Below are 11,615 nucleotides of genomic sequence, written 5' to 3' on the forward strand. Positions count from 1 at the left end.
TGGTGGGCTATTTGTGATGATTAAAGCCTGGTCTAAGCTTTTCCAATGTCTTAAGCTCAATCTAAGAGCCTAAAAGGAGCACTTTGAACCTGGGTAGGTACTCTCTCAAGACCCACTCAGATGCTCCAATTAATGTCTCATATATAGCACAATTATGAGACTCAGAGTTCTCAGTTTTGCTTCTTGCAGTGTGTGATGTGTTAGCACCCACACCAAGAGTAACTGGTTTCTGTAACACTCAGTGTCACAGTTCATGTACAGTGGGTCTTTGGGACACAGAATTCAGGCTCATCACTGTTACCTGTAAATGCCTTGCTCTGTGTGACATTAGGAGTCTAAACTGTAGCATTAAATGTACCTTATTTCTCTTTTTCATAGATCTTAAACACTGTGATTGAATTTCAAGTAACCTGAAATTAATTGAGAAAAAACCACTTCCACCATCTGGCATAAACTCTGACCTGTTCTTTTCTAGCTTCATGGGAAAAGAAATGAGGTATAACAAGAAAAATGTGCTGCTTTGGGCTCTCCGTAGAGCTGCAGCTGCTCAGATGTCTTGGACTCCCCTGATGTGTATTTGTACTGCAGCAGGTCCTCTTTTTCAAGCATCTGCTGAAGGTGTATTACTTTCAGTGACACTGTGCATTGACCTAGACTTGTTGGTGCTGTTTGCCTTCACTAGAGAAATGTCAGTAACCTCTTCCAAAAGGCTTTTATTGTAACAAGTACAAATTTTCTTTTCAATAGCAAACACCCCAAAATATAGGCATTTGGACTTAATATTGATATGCAAATTATAGCTTAAAAATGTGACCTCTCACAAGTGCTGGTGCTCATCAGCTTTTAAAAGTCAGTTAAACATTTCTAAATTTATTTTCTATTCAAGGACTCACTGTTGCTTACAGCTGTTAGAGGTATCCCTTATAAGCTTTTAGTAACAGTGGTAAGTGTCTTTGTAAGGACATAAATATAGTAGAACAAGAGTTTTATAATTTGTGGTTGTTTCTGCTCCAGCATAAATGGTGATATCTTTTCAAAAGTGCATCAATACATGCTTCTCTGCTTTATCTTTTGATTAAGAGGATATGAAATAAGACGGCTTATGTATTTATGGTCCATATGAAATGGTCCTAGAAATAAGCCATTATTTTCCTGACAGGGAATGTTGTCTTACTTGTGTTTTCTCTTAAGTTTTCTCTCATCTGAAGTACAATGTGGGGTACAGAGAGAAAATCTGGATCTGACTCAAAGTTCATTGAAATCAACTAGAATTTTTCCAGACTGGGACAGATGTTGACCTTTCTCACAAATGGTGGCTGCTTCTCTTTTGATTTAGAAAACCCAGGAATGAAACACCAGAAGCAAGACCTTTGCCCATGATCTGTGTCAGTATTAATATTGGTGTGATTAGGGTAACACTGACATTCTGTCCTTTCATATTTCCCAAGTAAATGGCAAGGAGAGGAAGAGGAAGATGAAATAATGTCTATGATTTCTGAGCAAAACAAAATACAAGAGAAGAGCAATCTAAATGTTTTTTCCTTCCCCCAGATGAAATCTAGACAAGAATGCAATTTCACTGAATTCACAGCACAGCTGAAACGGAACAATTTTCTTTGTAATGGAACCCAAACCAAAATTCAATGAAAGCCTTTACTCCTCTGCTTGTTTCTATCAGGAGCATCTCAGTCCTTTTTAGAAAGTGCCAAATTACTTTTCACACCTATCCATATTTTTTAAAATAAAATCAACCATTGTAAAGACTTCCAGCTTGTCTTTTATAAATTTGAAATAAGTGTTAAAAAAGTTATGAACAGTACCATAGGTGTTTGTTAAGTTTTTTTCTGTCTTTCTAGTGTGGGATTTTTTATGTGTAAGGTAAGGACTCTGGTACACACTTGTCACAGTGTTGCTTTGTGCCTTCTGTGCTGAAGAGGAGCAGAGGTGCCTTTTGGGCCTGCTAAGAGTTGAATATCCTCAAGGTGTCCTGGCACCCAAAGGACCTGGGAGCTGCTTGGGACCTCAGCATGGGGCTCGATTACTTGTGGAATCTTGGCCTAATGGTACACATCGAATTTACAAGGCAAGGGGCTTCAGCTCTGTATGAAGCACTGAGAAGTGAGGCTGTAGTGCCAGCTGGCATCTGCATGAAGCTTGTGATCTGCCTCAACAGCCTGGTTTGATTGCAGCACCTACAAGTTTTCCTTAGCAGACTTGTAGAAAAAGCTGGGGGTGAGGTTTCTGTGCTTAAGTGTTTGGTTTTTTTTGGTTTTGTTTAGGCTTTCAGAAAAACATCAAAGCAGAGATATGGATCCCAGTACAGGCTCATCAGGGGAAATTTAAATTAGCCAATTTTGCAGCCTTTCCTGGTCTTCTCCTAGATGTCTCTGGCTAAGCCAGCCACCAGTGCAGGGGAAATGATTGTTCAAATGGGGGTTTGAACAATCCCCTTTCATGTTGTATTGTGCTATGACCACAGTGGATTTTGCATAAACAAAATTTCTAATGACCCTGCTTCCTAATCTTTGCCTTGCAATAGTTTGTGAGCAGCCGTAGTAGATTAAGTGAACCAGAAAATATGTATAGAATGACTAACCATTACAACGAAGCATACAGCCCTCTGTGGTCAGCAGAATATTTCAATTGAGACAATTTACCCCATGTTTTGTAAGGCTTCCAGTGAGATGAAGAAATCACTGCTTTTGTTTTTAAGATCTTGTCTGTGTTTTGTAAATATTTCTGATATTTATGACTGTACATATAGCTTTGATTGTAACTCACAGGAGGCTCAAGAGCTGGGTCGTGTACCATCTAGGAGGAAATTATTTCATTATTGGTAATTTTTGTCAGGTTTTGAGGCTCAGCCTTTCAGACCTTTGGCACCTACTGACATTTACAAGGTAAAAGTATAGCAGTAAACCTGCAGCTTGGAGAACACATATGGCCTGTCCTTGGGTTGGGTGCCAGAGCCAGGGTCCTTTGAGGAAATGGCTCTCCATGTTGCTGTGTGCTTTGGACCTGGGCCTGGGAAGATAATTCTCTGTACCAGCGATAGCACCTCTCTGCAAGGCTCTCAGCCCACTTGTATATCATATCTCTGTTTTGGAGAAGAGGAAACTCAGGACCGGAGAGCCCATGCTGCCTGCCCAAGGTCATGCCTTGGGAGCTAGAGAGCAGTGTGCCATCCATAGCCAGGGTCCCTGTCCCTGTGTGAGGAGTGCTGCCTCTCACAGCAGAGCCTGCTTCATTTGCTGTGCTTGGTAGAGACCTTCCTTGCAATCACCTACACATGCAGTGTCCAATTCCCCTGCCAGTGCCATGGCTCCTTGGATGGAGACCTAAATGGTGACTGCCTTGCCATTTAAGTTCCAGCCTTAAAGATTCATTGTGTTGCAGTTACTTGCTCCTTAGAGACAAGAGCAAGTCAGAAACACTTGGGCTTCACTTGGGATTTAGCAGAGTCTTGGATGACTTCAGGTTATTAAATCAGCTTCTGGCTATTCCCAGCACCAGGCATTGTGTAAACAGCATACTAGGAATGAAGGGATCTGTGAGTTGTTCCCTATTTCCTGAGTGATTAAGCTCCTCTATTTACTGTGGATTACAAGGACAAAGAGAGGTTATCAGCCCCATAATAACTTGAAAGGACTCTGTAGATATGAATCCAGTGTTAACACAGCTTTTCAGCCTGATACCTGCTTTGACTAAAACACACAAAAGAAAATAAAGGGGAGGGGGGAAATTGTCTTCTCTCTACTATTCTGCTGTCACTTAACCATTTCACTCAGAAAGAAGGAGCTTTGAGAGAAATCCTTTTAGTCAGAGACACTTATCCCAATCTTGTTTTTCTAGCAGGAAAAACCAAAACTGACTGGTGGACAAAGCTGTAGTAGCCAACCCACTTATCCTAACTTGCTGCTGGAGCATGATGGGGCTTTTTGACTCTATCTTTGTGGGCTTTCACAACAGCTCCTTCAAACATCTGTGGACCTGAAAACTCCATGTCATTTCCTGTGCCAGCAGCTACTGCAATATGCAGATGACTTTGCTTAGGGGCTTTTCTTGTATGCAGATGAACACATGAAAAATTACTGTTCTTTTAAAAGTCAGCCTTGAACTGGAAAAGCAATTCGTTATTGTTTTTTTCAGAGCCTGCTGCTACTCGCAGCCAGTCATAGAGCTGTGCCTCCAGCTGAGTTAAATGTGTACTGGCTGCTTTTTCATTTTTATCACAGATTGTTAATATTTCCTGTTCCACTAAGCCACATTTCCCTGGTATCTTTCCTAGTGCTTGGCTCCTAAACAAAGTCACAGCTCTTGTCACAAGGCAGTGGGCTGCATACTTATCCTTTATGTGAGTGTTGACTGAGGGCTCAGCAGTAGGGAAGTAATGCTGACAGCTCTGCTCCAGGACAGCAGATTGTCAGCATTCCTCACCAGGGCACCCAGCTGGCCTGGGAAAAGGCTGCTGTTTTGGGGGTGGGGGTTGGGCCTCTAAAATAAACTGACTGTCTTCCAGAACTGAGGAAGATGGAGAGGGATGGTCAGATGACCTCTTTCTGGTCAGAGGGAGAGTCAGACCTATGCATCTGCAGAACCCAAAGCAAACACTATGATTTTGCAGGCATAAGCTGAATTGTTGGGTGCAAAGAGAAAGGGGTATCTGATGGCTGAGATGGCAGTAAGACATGCTAACATAATGGTAATTATGAACAATTAGCCATTCCCCCTTCCACCCCCCTCCTCATTAAGAGAAAAGTGTAGCTTGCACAATTGGAGAGGATGACAGGTGGGCCTGTTCCGGTGCTGAAGATTTAGCCCAGACAGTTGAGAGCAGCAGCTGCAAAGGAGCACTTAGCTTCTGCTGCTCCAGGGAAGCTGCTACAGTCACTCCCAAGCAATTTGGAAAGTGTTCCTATGTGTTTTCCTGAGGGCTTAAGAAGCTTGCAGTCCTGGCCCACAGATGGCTGGAGTTGTGAAACTGCAATCAGCTGCCTGCCACCCTGACCATCATCCTTTAGTCATCTGGGAGGGAGGCTGAGAAGGGACTCCCCAGACAGGAGCTGCCTCCCAGAGTGACTTGGGGCAGCCAGATGCATGGGCTCTGGACTCACCTCTGTCCTGCTAGGTACATCTGATCAGAGAAGTTTTCCTGGGCCACACTCTCTCCAAAGGCTTCTGCCCCACAAAACAAGCTTTGTCATAAATGACATTGAAGGCACTAGCTAGCCCCCCCTGGGCTGTGTCATGCCACTGGTTTGCTGGCAGCTTCACTAGTGCTGCCATTCCTCACCAGGGTTCTGTGAGCTCTAACACTGCAATGAGCAGCTGGATGAGGTCTGAAAGCTTCACAGGGCTCTGCAGAACACCTTTAACCCTGCAGTTCTTCTGCTAATAAGCTCAGAAACAGCTCCAGTGACATGTCTTGAATTGGGCTGGGGGAAATTGGTGCTCTGAGCTGAAGGTGCAAGGTAAACATACCTTGCAGACAGAGGTCCCCTAGCCCAGTGGGCTGGGTGCTAGTCATCCCAGGGGTGGGACTGTAGCATCCATCCTTCACTTGCAGGGTTGGGGGTCTTCCTAGTTTTTCCCTAAATCTGCTGGTTTCAGCCATAGAGCCATCTACCAAAGGGTATTTTCTTTTCAAAGGAAATTCTAAATAAATTTGTCAATTTTCCTGACAGTAGAAAATCCTCAGCAATCTCTTTTGAAACACAAAAGGGTGCAAAAAGGGTGAATGCTTGTGCAGGTAACCTTAATGTAATATTTCATTTTTGTCTGGGCAATGGCAGAGATCTAACACAATGCAAAGCTTGCATAAAAGTAAAGATTATATGTATTTGTAAATCTGCCATGGCTACAAAGATCATTCTGCTGCCTTTGATTCCCTAATGTTTCAATTTAACTGAATCTAAGCGGATTTAATGGTTAATTTTCAGAATATTCATTTAAGGATTTTTTTCACTCAAAGTTGAAACCTTAAATCAAACTGAATTTGGGAGAAGTAAATACTTTTGCTGAGCTCTGGATATGCTTTGTCTTTCTTCAGTCCTCTTTTTTCTTTTCCTCATCTCCAAGTTGAGCACAAGCGTTTAGTGGGACCCATGATGACAGCAGCTGCTCCCCCACCCCCTCTGTGCGCCTTACTGATGAGGCTAGTGTCTCCTAAAGGTATGGTAGCCCTGGAGCAGCCACAGCTACATCCTCTGCTCAGTCTGTACGCAGCCATCCTCCATTAGATTTGCCTTTGTAAAATGAAATTCTGGCATAGCTGGAGCTTGCTCTTAATTCAGCTGTCACAGTCTGCACCGAACTGGCCATGGGGTACTTGGTAGGCAAAGACCTACAGCAGCACTGCTGCACCAGTGTCCTTCAGGAAGGTCTTTTTTATTACCACAGCTTTGTTGCAGTCACTGAAAAGCATTCACAGACATTAAGGAGATGGGATGGTGCTCCCCCTCTCACAGCTGCTAACATTGCTTTCCACATGTGATTGATTAAGGTGAAAGCTAGTTTGCCTTTGCTGCCATCACTGCTGCCCTTCTGCTGCAGGCAAGAGTTATGCTGCACTGAAAGGCAGAAATGGTCTAAAAGCACAGGGTATTTATGTGATACTCTTAACGGGTCTTCCAATACTCTGTGTGTGGCCTTTTTTTAGCCTAGACCTCACAGAACTGCTGTAAAATCCAGTACCTCACTGACCTGTAGCCTGGGGAAGGTCAGGGTGGCAAGGTTTATATGTACCACTTGTAAAAGAAAAATGCTTTTATAAGAAGAATTCCCAGTTTGTGATGCAATGCAAGCCAGGTCTTGTTCAGTGTGATTCTTATGCAGGTACCTAACTTCTGATAGCACAGCATTCTCTGGAGCTAGCAGGGTTAGCCCAGATTTAGGGCCACTCATGAGGGCTACCCCTGTTCCTGTGCACAAAGGCATACCAGTATACAGCTGTTTTCAGCTCCCAAATGTTGACTACATGACACTGGAAAGCTGCATCTTAAATTTACTACTGCTGGTCTGTTTAGGAGTGTTGCTAGATGCTACAATGCCAGTGGGCTAAATAGCTCAGAACGGCAGTGAACTATATTAGTTGCTGCCCACTCTCAACCCATAAAATCCTCAGCTTCTATAAACTGTCTCTTTTTCTCCAGCCCTTTATATCCTGTACTGGCTTTTTGAAGAGCTCAGTTTTTGTATACTTTGCCCCCCTTTCCAAGAAACCTTGCCCTTAAGTTTGTCAGCAGCTTCAAAGAGATCTCCAGCCTCTGCTGGAGATTTGCACAACCTACTTAGGGTGTTCAGTTCCTTCACGTTCACAGAACATGTGCAAGTGCAGTGCTAGGAATGAGGAAAAATAGTCTATTCAGCAGCCAGAGATGTTCAGTAACTGCCCACCCTTGACAAGCTGTCATATTTCTACATCTTGCAGCTTAAGACATAGGAAATGCTTGAATTTTTCATATTGGATGATTTCAAAGCTCTTGGGTCTATTCTGGTAGAGAAATTAACGCCTGTACTTCAGTGTGCATGGAGGTGTGCACAGGAGTGGAAATGCGTGCACCCCCAGGGTCGCTTGTGGGCATGAGGGATCCATGGCAGGTGCTAGAGCCCAACTGCCCACAGAGGAGGTGAGTCCATGATAGACACATCAGGATTCCTCCTCTCTGGTCTCCTGGCACCCTGCAAGTCTGTTCTGCAGAGGGTGGATTTGTTGCTGGCATGTTGATGGAAAGTGGATGGTGGAGGGGGCTGCATAACTCACCCTCCTTCCTCTGACTTACAACTTAGCAATTTGATCTCAGGCTGGCCCAGAGGGAAGGACACACCACACTTTAACATGTGCCCTTCAGCCTAAGCATTACCCAGGGGAACAGGGAAAGCCTCGATCCTTTGGTGGGAGCGACACATTAGTGAAATGGCTTAAGAAACAGTGACCTCAAACACAGCAGCTCCATGAAAGGTCTTGAGGGTATGGGACACCAAGGCCTTTCCCTGCCTCTCCCTGGCCTCGTTATCAGACAGTGCCCATATCTGAGGCCTTTCTAAGAGACTTCAAAACATGCTGGTGGAAGCTTTAGTGAAGACCAGACCTGGCTTTCCTCAGGTAGGCACCACCCATGGAGATCCCTTCAACCCCAGGTGAACATGTTTCTGGTGCAGCCACCTTTGCCATGCTAACAGCAGTGATTAAACTGTTCCAAAAATTTAGAACAGCTAAAGTGAATGGGGCATTCAGGAAAATAAAGAATAAAGCTCTAGAGGTGTAATTATGGCACTGCTGAAATCTGTGACAGAATTTCACTGACTTCTCTGAAGGACTTGCCCCTTTAGGAAATCTGAGATCAAAATGGGAAGCTTAGAATCCTATTAAATTTATATTTGATATGAAAAAGATGTTTAAAAAAAAATCAGTTGCATTTGTCATAGTTTGCTTTAGCTACTTAGGTACTGGGAGGAGATAGAGGCAACCAAAGGGAAAGGTACCAGATATTTGACTATTCACCCTCTGATGATTTCTGAGAAATGAGTCCTGTTGGTCCCAGAAGAAGCTCCAGTGCTTGTTTAGATAATGAAGAAAGAGTGTCATTGGCACATGGTACCCAGTTGTACACCCTTGAAGGGACAACTGGCCTGGGTCCAAGTCTTTAGCAGCCATTTCAATACAGTTCCAGTTTCCCAATTTTCTCTGGGAATTTAACATTTGTCAGTGGCAATAAAATGGTATTGTTCAATAATGATGGAAGTTTGCTGTCTTTCTCTTTACTTACATTTCTCTGCAGGATGCTGCAGTTGAGAATGTGCTTTGAGAACATCAGAGAGGAAGGTAAATCTCTGTCATACTGGCAGAGATGGGTCTATATGGCACCAAGCAGCTGAAATGCTGCTCTTGGTTACTGGTTCCCCAGAACTCTTAAACTACAAAACCTGGCTTATCTCAGTACCTCTGCCTGCTTGCCAACAGCTGCCCAATAATTCTTTGTGCAGCATAAATAATTACTGAGCTTTCTTCTCCTCTGTTGCTCACCCTGCCTCTGAGCCAGCCCTTGCAACCAGAGTTGCATTTATGCTATGGCTGAGTCTGCCTGCAAGCCCTGACATGCTGTCCCACACAGCCTGCGAGGAAAGCTGTGCTTGCCACAAGGAGGGCCAAGGAGGAGGTGGCACTGTCCCACCCACACGACTGCCTGAGGATACTCTACCAGGCAGCTGCCTGCTCCTGGGCAGCCAGCACCCTGTGCACCCCACACGTGGGGTGGATTCACAGCTGCTGCCTCCTTTGCAAAAACATTGCCACTGCTGGGGGGAAAAACATGGAAATCCAAATTCATCACAGGGTGCTGGGAGCAGGAGCAGGTCCTTAATCTGCCTTTGCATGGTCCTACATGCCCCACCCTAGCTGCAAGTCTGTGCCCCATGCTGTCACTCATAGGACTGGGTGGTCAGGGAGCTGGCCGCCTGGGGGCTACCGCCCCAAATTCCAGCACAGCAGTGCCCATGGCAGCCTGTTACACTGGGGACTGGCTGCCAACCCCACTGCAGGCTGGCCACAGCTATGTGCTGCAGCTGGGGCCACCCTAATGCTTCAACTTGAAGAGAAGTCCCACCTCTAAAGACTGTGCCTTTCCCTGTGAGTACACACTGGCTGTTATGCTCTCTACACACTCGCTGTGTCCACAGGTGGAGGTTCTGTTATATCTGAAGATATAACAGAAGAGCAACTTGTACCTAGATACCATATCATTAGAGGCAACTCTGACTAAAGGACAGTGAACAGTTTGCCATCACTGTCTTCCTCTGTGGCAACTCCTCACAGAAGTATGGACTTAAAACTACGGAGCAGGTCTCTTTTACCAGGTCCTAGTGACATTCCTACTAGTTTAATTAGGCATTTCTGGTGATAGATGTATGAGGCATGCTGCAGGACCTGGAATAATGCTCTGCTGAACAGAATTGAAGCCCAAAACAGTGTGATAAAGAAATTAAAAGCCTTGGTCCTTTTGGCTGTCTTTGTATTTAGACCGAAATAAATTCTGGGATGCTTAAACTGGGAAGTTTCAATGTGAGGTCTGCCTAGAAGTGGGGAGGACCTCCTAGGTCATGAGGATAGTTCGCAAGGGAGACAAAGAGGTATCTATCCCTCCCTCTTGCATTTGCCTCCTGTCTGCTGCACCCACTCCTGAGACAGAAGCTTGAGCTTAGAGTGCTTTGGGTCCCAACCCCTCATCCCTTCATGATTGTGCAGCAGGTTGATGACAGGCTGCAAACTCAAGGCTGGACATCCTGTGTCCTGAGGAAGTTGCAAATAATAACAAAGCAATATTATTCTTTAATGACTGCTGACCTGACGCTGTGAATCCCATAGACTGGGTATGGCATGAAGGACATCAGTTTTATTAAGTATGTCTATTTTCCAATGAGACATTGACTTTACATATCTGCAAAGAGGAGACCAAGGAATTTCATCCAGCTCTGACCCTTCTTTTTCAACCTCCCCTGTTCTGAGTCACCTTCCTTGCCTAATTTGTCTGTTTTGCCCCAGTTATGTTCTCCTGTGAGTGTGCCTGGCTCACAGTAAACATCTCCACCATTAGCATAGGCAAGGAAGTGGTTGCGTGGTGTTGCCGTCAGTGGATGGTTTATCTAGTTTTAATTCCCATGGCTCCAGCTCTGTGATTGCTTATACACAGACCTCATTTTGCAGGGGTGGCAAGGGGAAAGGTCAGTATTTATGAATCATTTCCTCCTGGCTGTGGCAATGAGGTCGGTTTGCAGACTGAGTCATGGAAAAGCAGCCTGGAGAGGCAACGATCTCCGAGCGAAAGACCTTCAGATCCTTAGTGACCCCTGAATATTGCAGCCAAGTTGCCATCATAATTTCACATCCCCAGTCACAAATACCTTTAGTTACTTAAAACGCTCTATAGCTATCATCTACCATGTCTGTGAGAAATCTTGCTTCTTCCAGAAGTATTGCAAGGACTCAAATATATGACTGCCCAATGGCTAATCAATTATCACATGGCAAAAAGACAGAGGGAAGCCTATCACTCATTCCTCTGTTATAAAGTTGGACTTGTGTTTGAAATGCCTTTGCTATGTTTGTTATGGAGAGGGAAAAGTTTTCAAAAGAGAAGTGACCTGCTGAAACAGATTAGTTGAGACTGGATTTATAAGCCCTTGGAATAAAGTTTCCATGTTAGTGCAGAAGTGATTCTGCTGCAGGGTTTTATCTTTGTATTAACATTGAAAAGCCAGAGTAGAACTGCTGTGTTATAGGCTGCAAAAACTTGGAACAAGCCCATCCCCACAACGCAGAGCATAAAAAATGGAATGACTGAGATGCTGAGAGAAGTTTTACATCATCCACCTCAACACTTTTGAAATAGCATCAGCAAATTACTGCCTAAAGGATGCATCCTCTCACTCAAGAGATCCAGGTTTAGTGCAGACTTCCAGGGAAAACATTTAGTTTCCTGTATTAAAATGTTTTCCAGAAGAGCTGCCCAGCTGCAAGCCCTAAAATGTTCAGAACCTCCTCCAGAGTAGAGCTATTTATTTTTGCTGCCCTGTTTCTCCCATGCTCTCTATTGCTGCCATTAGGACTATTTGGAGCT

The sequence above is a fragment of the Vidua macroura genome, chromosome 5, assembly GCF_024509145.1.
Source record: "Vidua macroura isolate BioBank_ID:100142 chromosome 5, ASM2450914v1, whole genome shotgun sequence".
Classification (NCBI taxonomy): domain Eukaryota; kingdom Metazoa; phylum Chordata; class Aves; order Passeriformes; family Viduidae; genus Vidua; species Vidua macroura.